The 13,099-nt window shown below is 54.7% G+C and overlaps 1 long non-coding RNA gene across 3 annotated transcripts; it reads right to left on the bottom strand.

Annotated features, from left to right (window-relative positions):
• Positions 1–7,255: 7,255 nt before the first annotated feature.
• On the bottom strand, positions 7,256–10,957 carry LOC125508246. 3 transcript variants are annotated; one of them, XR_007283287.1, is made up of 7 exons: positions 10,912–10,957; positions 9,974–10,033; positions 9,239–9,619; positions 8,335–8,408; positions 8,150–8,244; positions 7,958–8,047; positions 7,256–7,515 (listed from the first exon to the last, which is right to left on the bottom strand). It is a non-coding gene; the product is annotated as an uncharacterized LOC125508246 (long non-coding RNA). The 3 variants fall into 3 exon arrangements; XR_007283286.1 differs by having other exon boundaries at positions 8,150–8,190; XR_007283288.1 differs by having other exon boundaries at positions 7,256–7,510; positions 8,150–8,190.
• Between the last annotated feature and the right edge of the window lie 2,142 nt (positions 10,958–13,099).

Raw genomic sequence — 13,099 nt, 5'->3', positions numbered from 1 at the left:
TCGGAGGAGGCACCGCGGGCGGCGGTGCCGGAGGCCACCCCGGTAGCTGGGCCGGAGACGGCGACGCGGGGCGTCCCGGCGTCCGGGTCGTCGTCGACGCTGGGAGGGGCGTCGGAGGAGGCGCTGGCCGCGTCGCGAGCGGCCAGCGGGGAGTACGCCTTGGTGCCCCGGCAGGGAGGGCGCCGAGCTGTCGTGCCGCAGCCGGCGCGGAGCGGGGGCGCCGTTGTCTTCGGGCCTTAGACCCAGGAGGAGGCGGCGCTGGACGCCGTCAGTCACTGCCTGCGAGGCCGGACGGAATGGCTCAAGGCCTTCGCCCAGGCCGAGGTGGAGCGGACGCGTGACCTGGAGCGCGCCGTTCTGTTAAGTCTTCTTGTAATTTCTTCTTTGTGGGGGCGCGCCAGCGCACCCACTAGGTGTAGCCCCCGAGGTTCGGGCCAACTACGTAGTAGTTGGGTCGAATCTTTAGAGTGTTGGCCTTGTTCTGATTTCTGCTTTCTTCGGCATCTCGACGCCTTCCGGGTCGCTGCCTACAATCGTCTCTTGGGCAAGCACCGGGAGCTCATGGAGCAGCTTGCCGCCAAGGAGGAGGAGCTCTGCGTCACCGTAGGTATTCTTGTGCTCTTTTCTAGTGGGGGCGCGCTAGCGCACCCACTGGGTGTAGCCCCCGAGATTCAGGCCAACTGTGTAATAGTTGGGCCAAATCTTAAGTCTTGCTTTTTTCTTCTGCTGAGTCCTTTTTCACAGCCGAGGTGTTGTCCTGGCGGACTCGTCTGCTCCGGGCCAGTCATCACTACGACCGGCTCGTTGCCGACACCGGCCGTCTTGGCGTCGAGGCGGCGCAGGCGAGGGCGGAGGCGGCCACGGCTTGGCGGTCTCTCGACGAGGCCAACCGGCTACTTGAGCAGCTGGCGGGTCACAAGAGCCGCCTCGAGGCCGAGGTGGAGCTCCTTAAGGCAGAAGCCGCCAAGGTGGCAGAGGCGCAACAGGCCCTGGTGGAGGCAGACCAGCAGCGCGGCCAGCTGGCCGACGACAAGGGCCGGCTCCAGGCCGAGGTGGATCGCCTGCGGGGGAAGGTCACCACGGCTGAGGGGGGCCTGTCAGGACGAGGCCCGTCGCTGCGAGGCGGCCGAGAAGGCGGCCGAAGACAAGGACGCCAAGCTGAAGGCAGCCCTTGCCAAGGCGGCCGATCTAGAGAAGGCGCTCGAGGAGCGCGACCGCGCCATCGAACGGGAGCGGCGTGGTGTGTTTCTCGAGGCGTAGCACCAGGAAGAGTCCTTCTCCAGTAAGTGCTTTTTTTGTCGTTTGTCGGGTCGGGATCCGGCCTTTCTTCCTTGTTGTTCTTCTTCTAACTCGCTTCTTCCTTTGCGGCAGGGGCCTTCCCGGACACGCAGCGGCTGGCAGAGGAAGCCGTCCGCTATCAGCGCGACCCGACCGGCATCGTTGGGTTCGGGACGGATCCGCAGGTGGCCTGGACCTTCCCGGAGATCATCGCCGCCGCTGAGGCCCGCCTGCAGGTCCTGGGAACGCAGTTGGGGCGGCTGTCCCAGGGCGACACCGCAATGACGGTGGCCCTATGGCCGGACTCCGCCCAACCGAGCAGCTTCTCGCGCCTAGCGCGTTGGTTGGAGATGGGGCCGGACTGGCTTGGCGAGTGGCACGTCTCCGCCGCTCGTGGCGGTGCTGAGATGGCGCTCCGGTTCACGCTGTCCTGGCATCCGTACCTGCAGCTGGATGCGTTGATGGGCCAGCGGGCCGATTCGGAGCAGCTCTTGTAGGAGCAATCCGGCCAGATCGCCTCCCGGGCCAGCTACATCGCCGAGTTCGCCTTCCACGACGAGTCCCATCTGGAGCGGACGGAAGACGGCAGGACCGTCGACGGCGACGACTACGGCTTGCTCCTCCACAATCCGGAGGGGAGCTCGGAGGAGACGGGCGTCTACCGCGACGCGGGTGCTGAGGAGGACACCAGCGCCTCGCTGGACCCGGAGGCCGCCAGGGGAGAGCCGTCGACGTCGCGACACGGCACTGGAGATGCCTGGGACATTTTGTGTAAAATCTGTTAAATAGCAGGTCCACCCACCCACTGGGGGTTTTAGGGTGTAATGAACTCGGGCCGTGGGCCTTTTCTTAAATACTTGTGTAGATGTCATGGGTGCTTTTGCTTTTTGCCTTCCGTTTTTTGGACCGATTTCATGCGCTTTTCCTTTCTCAAACCTCCCCCCCCCCCCGTGAGTCAGACGGCCGAGGCTCCGGTCTGTGACAAGGAGTTTGGTTCTTTGAGAGGAGCGTGCAGGACTTGGGTCCCTTGAAACGTTGAGCGTGAGCGAAACACCCACTGGGCCGGCTGGCGGCAATCCGGCGAAGCCGGTTGGCGAGCAGCCGGTCGTGTCGATGTTCATTTGATGAATCGATGGGCCGGGTTGATCGACCCGGCAGCCTTTGACTTAGTGTATGAAGCGTAAAGGAGCTTTGGCCCGTTGTGCTTGCCAGCCGACAGCCAAAGCTGGATCTGTGGCTTTAGGGCGAAGTGGGGGACCGCGGCATGTTAACTTTATCGGGAATCACCAAGTAAGGCGGCGGGGTGGCGACCGAGCCGGCCAGCCCCCGAGCCCCTGGGTCGAGCGAGTCGGACCGGTGGCCGGGTTCAGTGGTATAGTGATGCAAGAAAATAGGGACACAATAAATTGGTCGACAAAAGCCAGCCCCCGAGTCTCGTTCGGGGACCCCATGGTTTCGTGCGTTTACAAAAGGCGACGATGCATACGCTCGTGCGGCTAACTGTAAAATGGGCGGAGGAGTTCCGCGTTCCACGGCCGGGTCATTTCTTCACCGGCGGTGTCCTTCTTGCGCTTCCTTGACTTGCGTGCATCGATGAGGTAGTAGGCGTTGCGGTCGCGCAAGGCCCTACTCACGACAGCTTGTGCTGGCTTGCCTGCTCTTGGACGAGTCGGAGGACGAGGTCGCCCTCGCGGAATGCGAGGGGCTTGATCTTCTTGCTGTGGTAGTGCCTCAGGCCTTGTTGGTAGATGGCTGAGCGACTGAGCGTCAGGAGGCGTGCTTCTTCGAGCAGGTCGACGCCATCTTCGCGGGCTTCTCTGGCTTCGGCTTCGGTGTACATCGCGGCGCGCGGCGAGTCGAACTCGACGTCGGTCGGGATGACGGCTTTGGCTCCATAGACGAGGAAGAACGGGGTGAACCCGGTCAACCGGTTCGGCGTGGTGCGTAGACTCCAGAGAACGGCTGGCAACTCGTCAAGCCAGCTGCCGGGTGAGCGGATGAGTGGCTCGACGAGTCACGGCTTGACGCCGGACAGGATGAGTCCATTGGCCCTCTCGACCTTCCCGTTGTACTGCGGATACGCAACGGAGGCCAGGTAGAGGCGGATGCTAGAGACGGAGCAGTATTGCTCGAGCGCGCCCTTGGCGAAGTTGGTGCCGTTGTCGGTGATGATGCTGTTTGGCATGCCATAGCACACCGCTATGTCCTTGATGAACCGGACGACTGTTGGCCCGTCTAGTTTCTTGATTGGTCTTGCCTTGATCCGCTTGGTGAATTTGTCCACTGCCACCAGCAAGTGTGTCATGCTGCCTCGAGTGGTTTTGAAGGGTCCCACCATGTCGAGTTCCCAGACCGCGAAGGGCCAGGCGATCGGTATGGTGCGGAGTGCTGACGCCGGCTGGTGGCTGCGTTTGCTGAAGCGCTGGCATCCCTCACACTTGAGGATGAGCGACTCGGCATCTTGGAGGGCCGTGGGCCAGTAGAAACCGTGGCGGAACGCCTTGGCCACCAGGGATCGTGATGCGGCGTGGTGCCCGCACTCGCCCTGATGTATGTCGAGGAGGATGTCGATTCCCCGTTCCTGCTTGACCCAGCGCTGGAACACGCCGGTGGAGCTGCGCTTGACGAGCTCGTTGTTGATGATGCTGTAGGCGGACGCCCGACGCTGCACTTGCTGAGCTTCGGTCTCGTCCATGGGGAGAACCCCGTTCTCCAAAAATTCTGATATTGGGAGGGCCGAAGATGGAGCCGTAACCACGGCAAAGACGGCCACCAGGGTGGGTTTCGAGTCGGCAGCCCCCGAGCCGGGTTGAGCAGCCCCCGAGCCGGGTTGAGCAGCCCCCGGGTCGAGGATGGCGACGGCCGGGTCCAGGACGATGGTGGCCGAGTCGTCCGGAACGTGGATGGATTCGGAGTCCGGCGATGGCTTGACGGGCGGCTTGCGCAGGTGCTCGAGGGAGACGCCGGACGGGATGGCTTGTCGTGACGAGGCGATCTTAGCGAGCGTGTCGTCTGCTTCGTTCTCCACGCGCGGGACGTGGAGGAACTCGCAGCCCTCAAAGGATCCGGACAGCCTCTGGACGAGGAAGCGGTAGCTTGCCATGTTGGAGTCGCGGGCGTCCCATTCGCCGGAGCACTGCTGCACCACCAGGTCCGAGTCGCCGTAGCACAGGATGCGTCGGATGCCAAGTTCCTTGGCAAGCCGGAGGCCGTGCACAAGGGCTTCGTACTCGGCGACATTGCTGGAGGTGGCGAAGTGGATCTGGAGCGCGTAGCGGAGCCGGTCGCCCTTTGGGGACGACAGTACGATGCCGGCCCCCAAGCCGAGTCGCATCTCGGACCCATCGAAGTGCATGCGCCAATGCGTCGAGTCGGGAGGCGGTGGCAAGTACTGGGTCTCGCTCCAGTCGATGACTTGGTCGATCCGCGGGAGGGCGAACAGATCCTTGGGGCAGGCCTTGTTGAGGCTGGTGTAGTCGATACACATGGGCCAGGTCTTGTTCTTCTTCAGGACGAGGACTGGATTGGCCAGCCACTCAGGGTGAAACACTTCCATTATGAAGCCGGCCGCCAAAAGCTTGGCGACCTCTTCACCAATGGTACTTCTCTTCGGAAAATCGTTGTGGGGGTTGACGGACAGGCTTGGCGTCCTTGCGGGCGTGAAGTTTGTGCTCGGCGTACTTCCTCGGGATTCCCGGCATGTCCTTGGGGGTCCATGCGAAGATATCCCGATTCTCACGGAGGAAGTCGACGAGCTCGCCTTCCTATTTGCTGTCGAGGCGGGCGCCTATGACAACGTACTTGCCGCAGCTGGGGTCTTCTGGGTTGAGCTTCACTTTCTTGGTCTCCTTGGTTGGCTTGAAGGCGGCCTCGTCGGCCGGGTCCGGGGTCGGGATCGACGCGGCGAAGGCCTCGCCTGCCAGGGCGACGATCCGGTCGAGCTGGCGCCGCTCCTCGGCAATGACCAGCGACTCGACCAACTTGGCGCCGTCTCGGGCGCACTCCAGGGACTTGCGGTAATCGCCGGTGATGGTGATGAGGCCCTTGGGACCCGGCATCTTCATCTTCAGGAACGTATAGTGGGGAACCGCCATGAACTTGGCGAGCGCGGGTCGGCCCAGCAACGCATGATACGCGCTAGACAGGTCCACCACCTCGAACCAGATCGGTTCGCGCCGGAAGTGGCTGCTGTCACCAAACAGGACATCAAGCCAGACCCAGCCGATGGGGGAGCAGGAGAGGCCGGGCACGATGTCGTGGAAGATCGTTCGGGTCGGCTCCAGGTCCTCGGCCTTGACGCCGAGCTTGGTCATCGTGTCGCGGTATAGGATGTTGATGCTGCTGTCGCCGTTGATGAGGACTCGGGAGAACTTGCATGTGCGCCGCACGACGATGGTGGGGTTGAGGACGAGGGCGTAACCACCCGGACTTGGCATGACTGTCGGGTGATCCTCCCGGGTCCAGGTGATCGGGCGATCCGACCAATGCATGAACTCCGGCTTGGCCGGGACGACGGTGTTCACCTCCTGCCGAAAGAAGCGCTCGCTGCGCTTGTCGTTGCCGAGGCTGGTGAAGACGACGTAGGCCGCGTTCTGGTCCGGGTAGGTGTCGTCGCACATCGCGCCGCCAGCTTGAGGCAGCGGTGGAGGCGGAGGCGATTGTCCCGCGCCTGGAGCCGGAGCCGGAGGAGGCGGGATGTCGCCCCTCATGATGCGCTTGGTGATGGCGCACTGCCGAAGCGTGTGTGTGGACGGTCTTGCGCCGCTGTGGTGCTTGCAGGGGGCGTCGAGCATCTGCTCGAAGCTCATGGCGGGTTGCCATGCCGTTTTGCCGGCGTTTCGCCGCCGGGTCCGCCGTGGGCTCTATGGCCCTGACGAGCCAGTTGTCATGACGCGGCGCCGGCTGGTCAGCCTTGCACTTGTTGTTCTGGTGATGCTGCTGCCGGCTGCTTTCGTCGGCCGGCTTCGGAGGGGGAACCGGCTTCGCCTTTCCGGCTTCATCCAGCGCCACCTGGATCTTCATGGCGGAGTCGGCGTTGGCGTACTTGTCCGCCGTCACCATGAGCGCGGCCAAGGTGGCCGGCTCGGAGCGTAAGAGCTTGTGCTTGAGGACGGTGCCATCTCGGCACCCGCTGACGAAGTACTGGATCTCCTGGACTTCATGGACGCCCTCGTAGCTGTTTCGAAGCTCGGTCCAGCGTGCGAGGTACTCGCAACCAATCTCCGTAGGCCCTTGCACGCACATGGCGAGCTGGCTAGGGCGCCGGGTCGCTTGTAGGTCCCCGTGAAGTTGCGGACGAAGGCTTCCTCGAAGTCCACCCACGTGTTGATGCTGCCCATCGGCAGGCTGTTCAACCATGTGCGGGACGACCCTTGGAGCATGAGCGGTGCGTAGCGCACGGCGATTGGCACCGGTGATGCCAATGGCCGTGGTATAGTCCACTACAAGAAATATGTCAATTTGCGACCATCACTATTGGTCACTGAAAGGTCATTGTTTTTCATTTGCGACCTTTTTGTGACCAAAAACAGAAAGTCAAAAGCTGGAGGTCGTAAACTGAAATTAATGACCTTCTCTGTGAGAAGGTCGTGGAAGGCCACGACCAAAACAAAAGGTCGTTGATTCCATGACCTTCTGTTTTGGTCACTAGCTGTCTGCCCAGGCCACGTTTGCGACCAATTGAAAAGGTCGTTGACAAGATTCAGCCCGGTCCGATTGAGTGTTTTACATGGGCTGAGCCCATTAATTCAGCCCATTTGTTGTTTTTCTCTTTCAATTTGAGTCAACTACATGGGCCGGGCCCAACAATTTGGCATTTTTTATTTCTAGGCCTTAGCCATTTCACAGTCCATTTCATTAAACCTTTTTGTATTTCATTAAACCTTTTTGTACCATTTTTTCATAAATGCACAACATTCCGGTCCACTATTGTTTGGGCAATAGCCTTTTTAGAGCCCAAATATTATTTGATCCAATAGAACATCCAAACCTTTTCATTCACAGATTTCAAATTTACACATTTCAACAGCAAACAATCAAACATTCTCTCAATTAAATGATCAAATCCAAAAATCTATCAATGAAACTCACAATAGCACATGTACAATAGCAAATACTGCACGATCCAACAAGTGTACATACAATCAAAAAACAAATACACATGCACCAAAACTTGGTGGCAACATCAACTAAAACTCGGTAAGAGCAGCAGCCACCTCGACGACATTAGATCCTGATCTACATAAGTTAGTAGTAAGATAGAGTGAAAGTTGAATGATTGCCAATAAAATATATGGGTAGAAGATGGACGACATTATATAGAAGAGTAGAGATATGTGTCCCTTGGAAGCACATCAAATGTAAAAAATCTGGACTGGTTAAATAATAATCGTATCCTTCTCTACAAGCACATATGAGTAGTTAATAAGTACTAATCCTATCATGTATGGTAGGCTTGCAAGATGGAGATGCATACATGACTAAACACTAACATATTATGGTATGACCAAGGTGAGAAAATCGACAAATTGATCGACCCAACATTGAAATCGGACATGATATCCTAAAACAGCAAGAAACAGGAAAAGTAGGCTCATACATCAGGACCACTAAAACCAAGCACATCACAACCATGGTTGAGGAAATAATAAACATGTGCATTTTACGAGAGTACACTTACCACAAAACTGTCATCAGTATAGAGATCATTAGCTACCACCGCATGAAGCATCCATACATCAAACTGATTTTTCTGCTGTTGGTTGAAACACTACACGTCAACCAGAAATTTGTAAGTACATGAGACAATGGCTTAACAGAAGAACATTGTGACTTCTTCGGCTATTTGTTTCAATAGCAGTACAAACCTCACCTCTGTTACACCCTCAGCAGCATTAAATAATTCATGATAATCTGCACGTACAGAAGATTCATACACAGTCACATGAACAACATTCAGCATATTATCTACACAGAGAAGTGAAAAGTCAAACAGATCTCAATCATTTTGTCGTATTAACACATGCACATCAAGTAAGAGTGGTGCTCTATTTTTACCATAGCAGCACAAGCGAGACAATGTCCGATTCGCCCTACTCCTCCACAAGATTCGCCCTACGTTTCAAAGCACACTGCATGGGAACAAAGACACTTATGAACAAAAATATGCCTCAAATTTCAACAGAACACTACTGTGCTAGCTAAGCTAGTCAATGCACAAACATATAAGCATGCAGAAATAGTAGTACTAGTCATATACATGACACATCATGCAACAAGATCTAAAATGAATAATTCTAGGCTAGAAGAAAAAATATATATAATACCAAATACCAACTAAACAATACAGGATGCTAGTAGCAGAACAAACACTACTATATCTGCCAAATGCACAGGCCAATTAAGCATGTTCCTCCAATATTATGCAAACTCAGATGCAAACAGGTAACAACGCCTATTTTTCTTGTCATAAGAAGAGGCTAGAGCCCTTTTCTGTTTGGTGATGGTGCCGATGGGGCGATGGTAGGCACGCCTATATTTACAAGAACAACAACTGGGCATTCTGTACGAGTAAGGATATCCTATAGTTACGTGAATTAACAAACTACGCACACCCTAAAAAGTGACAACAAAGGTACGCATGGGCATTCATCGCCATAGCAATAGTTCAAGGATAAAAGCATAGATGATATATTTTTTAAGATCCACAAACCCAGACACAACAAGTTCTTACTAGACTATCAACATATATACAGGTATGTTTTTACAACAAAAATGTCAAGTTTTTATGGATCAATAAGAAGATGGTCAATCAAACATTTCCAGGGATGGTATGAATTTCCAAAGGGGAGGACGAGCAACCAAATATTTATATTTCAGTGTCATACAATCAACTGGGTCAAAGAAGAAAAGAAAAATCGTCCAGTGAAGACAGTAAGCTATTCAAGAAAAAAAATTGGACCTGATTTTGCCCTGTCCATGGTGTTCCACACCAATCGAGAATTTGACCACCGACCTCGGCGTATAACAGAATCATGATTTCCATTTGCATCCAGGGCTGAATTTGACCACGAAAATTGGCTATTAAGTAGTATACTCATGTGGTGAATTTTATGGAATACTTAATCTATACTCTGCATCTACCGAAAGCCAAACAATCCAAAGGCATCTAACTGAAAAAGGCAAAAGAATGGTGCTTCTGCTGCAGTGAATTGAAACCCAAAGCACCCCCAAACCATAGCAGACTAAACTAGCTAGCTCTAGGGTCACCATTATTGAAGTTGATGCTTTAGGAGCCCACCAGCGTGGTGGTTCAGGTGGTCGAGGAAGAAGAGGAGCATTACTGCATAATCATCATGAAACAACAGTGATTGAGTAAATCATAAAGCAGAATGAAAAGGCCATAATTAATCTAAATCGACTCAGAATCAGATAGCATATGATGAGCATGTTTACATCTTTTACTAAAGCTTTCCATATTTGGTATTGATACATGTGCATTATCTTACAACAAAGAACTGCAATGTGAAATTCAAAGAAGAAAAAGTTAAACAATGCGTATAACTATGACCAGCTGATGTTATGATGGCTTCCACATTTGAAAAACAAATGTAGCAAAGGGCCCTGCGATGGTCAGATATGCCTTGCCATGTAGTGTGGTGAGTAAGAACTAGAGAAAGGAAATGGTAATTAGTACCTTCCTGATGCCCGCAAAACGCAGAAGCAACTGCGATAGTCCCATCCATGGTCTCCACAACTGCAAAAGAATGAAGAAGATGGTTAACGAGGCACCCAAGTTACTTCATAATCTGCACAGGATTTACCCAAAATGTAGCGCCTATGTAGAAATAACTATGAAATGTGTAGAAGAATCATCACATGAACAAATAAACAAGACCCCCATGAACTTGGAATGATGTGAACACTAGCAAGACGCACGACGGACCTTGGAAGACTGACTGCGTGTAACCGGAGCAAAAATCAAATTGTGAAACAGAGTACATGACTGGCAGTCTCTACAGGTGTACGATTAAGAGTACATCGCTTTTTCAAATGCTATGCTATGGTTTTGTGCGGTTTGCGCCGTTGGCAAAAGCAAAACTAATAGAATTCCCAGATGTGGCAAAACTAGCATATTGTTTCCCCCGGAGACTAACTGAGAAGGAATTGATCATGATAGGACGTACTTTGTAAATTACTTGGACTTCCAGAACAGGAATCAAACATGACAAATGTAACAACTGTTACAACTGAAATATCATAACTAACTCCGTTGCCGGTGAATCCCTCATCTTCACTGCAGTGGCAAGATAAAACCACACAGAATAATAAGCCTACACAGACTACATGATCATAGTGTACTAAGCTAAATCTACAAGGGGGGCATTTCCAGGACCAAAAACAGCACCAAATAGATCATGCGATTCTAGCTATGCAAGTCCCCAAGTCATACAGCCAACTGACTCGTAAGCAGCCGATGCTATGATCCATTAGCAGGACCGACTGAACCTACCCCTACACTTCAGCGCGCAGCCGCGCCAGCACGCAGCATAATTCGGCAGCGAGATCCAACAAACAAAAGCCCCACGGCAGACACACACACACACACACGCTTCAAGGGGAAGGGGAATCTACCTGCTGCCGAACAGACGGGGATAGGAAGAGCCGGTGGTGTCCTGGTCTTCTTGCTCCAGCCGCCCAAACCAGCCCCAGTCGTGCCTTGTGCTCCTGCCTCCCGTGGCCGGCTGCGATGCGGCGGAGGCCTCACCGCCCCCTACTACTCCCATCGCTGGCCAGGCCATCCCTCTACTCACCCACACACCCTGTTATTCTGCAGCAACGGCAGCCTCACACCGCAGTGAATCAGTGAACCCTCGTACTCCTCTACGCGTGGGCATCCACTGTCGCGTCTTCCCCGGCTCCGCGTCGTCCCCTTCCAAGGCCTCGCTGTCGTCCACCGCCCTGGTGCTCTCGGCGTGGCGTGGTCAACGTGGTCAAGGAACGGCTTCCATCGGACGTGGACTGTACGTGGAGAGGATGACAGCTGGGTCCACGGCCACAACAAGGAAGTGCCTCCTTATTACGTGTAAAATAATTATTCCTCCACCTGATAGCGGGGACCCACCGGAGGGGCCACCGTATTTCGTGAAAAAAACATTTGCCCCTAACTGCTGGGACCCACCAGCTACATCTTCGCACGCAAGGAAGTGCTTGACAGTCGGGACCCACCGGGTTGAAGCGTACGTAGCGTTGTCATTATGGTCGTGAACGTGTACGTACATATATACTGGTGGATGTAGAGGCGCGCACGTGTCATAGTAGAGGCACGCACGTAGCATGTACACGTACGTACAGCGGCCAGGGTGCAAGAAAGAAAATACGGCCACGTATGTGTACATACGGGCGGGGTCTCGAACGCCTACTCGCGCATACGTACGGCCAGGGCTCGTGCACATGGCTGGGTCGGAACGGAGAAACAGCGTCGTCGTCGTGTTCATGGGAAGGCAACGGAATGCGTCGTGTTCATGGGGAGGCAACGGAATGCGTCGTGTTCATGGGGAGGCAACAGAACGCGTGGGAGCCAACCGGCTGGGTCGGAACGGAATGTGTGGTCGTGTTCATTGGGAGGGCTTGGACGGAACAGGCAATTGAAACGAGGCCTGGTGTACCGCAAAATGGAGGAAACGGCCTTGTGTTTGACCGGCCACGTTAGAAACGGGATCCTGTTCATCGGGAGGGGGCTGGCGTACCGCAAAACGGAGGAAACGGACCTCCTACGGTCGAAACAGGGGTCCTGTTGATTGGGAGGGGTGTGGCGTACCGCAAAACGGACGAAACGGACTTGTGTTGGAGTGCTATAGTCGAAATGGGGGTCCTGTTCATCGGGAGGGGTGTGGCGTATCGCAAAACGGGACTCCACGGGATACTGTTCATCTCCACCGTCGACCCCCTCCAGCCTCCACGAGCTACTGTTCAACCACCGTCGACCTCCTCCAGCCTCCACCTGCGACTGTTCATCCACGGGCTCCTGTTCATCCAGCCTCCACCACGCGCTACTCCACTGGCTACTGTTCAACCAGCCCTCTCCATGGGCTCCTATTCAACCACCCCTCCACGGGCTACTGTTCATCCTGCCCTCCGTCATCTACTGTTCATCCTGCCTCCACGGGGTGGTCCTGTTCATCCAGCCCTCCACGGGGTCCTGTTCATCCAGCCCCAACCGGCTCGATCGATTGGGGTCCTGTTCATCCAGAGGCAACACCACGGGGTCCTATTCATCCACCCCCACCGGGAACTATTCATCCAAACCCCCCCGCAACGCTCACTGTTCATCCAGAGGCAGCATTGATCGGCTTCAGTTAGCAGCAGTAGCGAAGGAATCGCTCGATCGGGTTCAGTTAACTGCCATCGATCGATCGCTCAGGTTCAGTAACGCGTAACCTGCAGTGCCGCACCCCGCGCGGTAGTACCGCCCCTGGCTCATGGTACTTGTCGGTGTCAAAACCAGCGGATCTCAGGTAGGGGGTCCCGAACTGTGCGTCTAAGGCCGGTGGTAACAGGAGGCGGGGGACACAATGTTTACCCAAGTTCGGGCCCTCTCCATGGAGGTAATACCCTACTTCCTACTTGATTGATCCTGATGATATGAGTATTACAAGAGTTGATCTACCACGAGATCGTAGAGGCTAAACCCCAGAAGCTAGCCTATGATTATGATTGTTGTTGTCCTACGGACTAAACCCTCCGGTTTATATAGACACTGGAGGGGGCTAGAGTTACACAGAGTCGGTTACAAAGAAGGAGATCTACATATCCGAATCGC

This window comes from Triticum urartu, chromosome 5, assembly GCF_003073215.2.
Source record: "Triticum urartu cultivar G1812 chromosome 5, Tu2.1, whole genome shotgun sequence".
Classification (NCBI taxonomy): Eukaryota; Viridiplantae; Streptophyta; class Magnoliopsida; order Poales; family Poaceae; genus Triticum; species Triticum urartu.
This window is presented reverse-complemented; position numbering and strand designations above follow the sequence as displayed.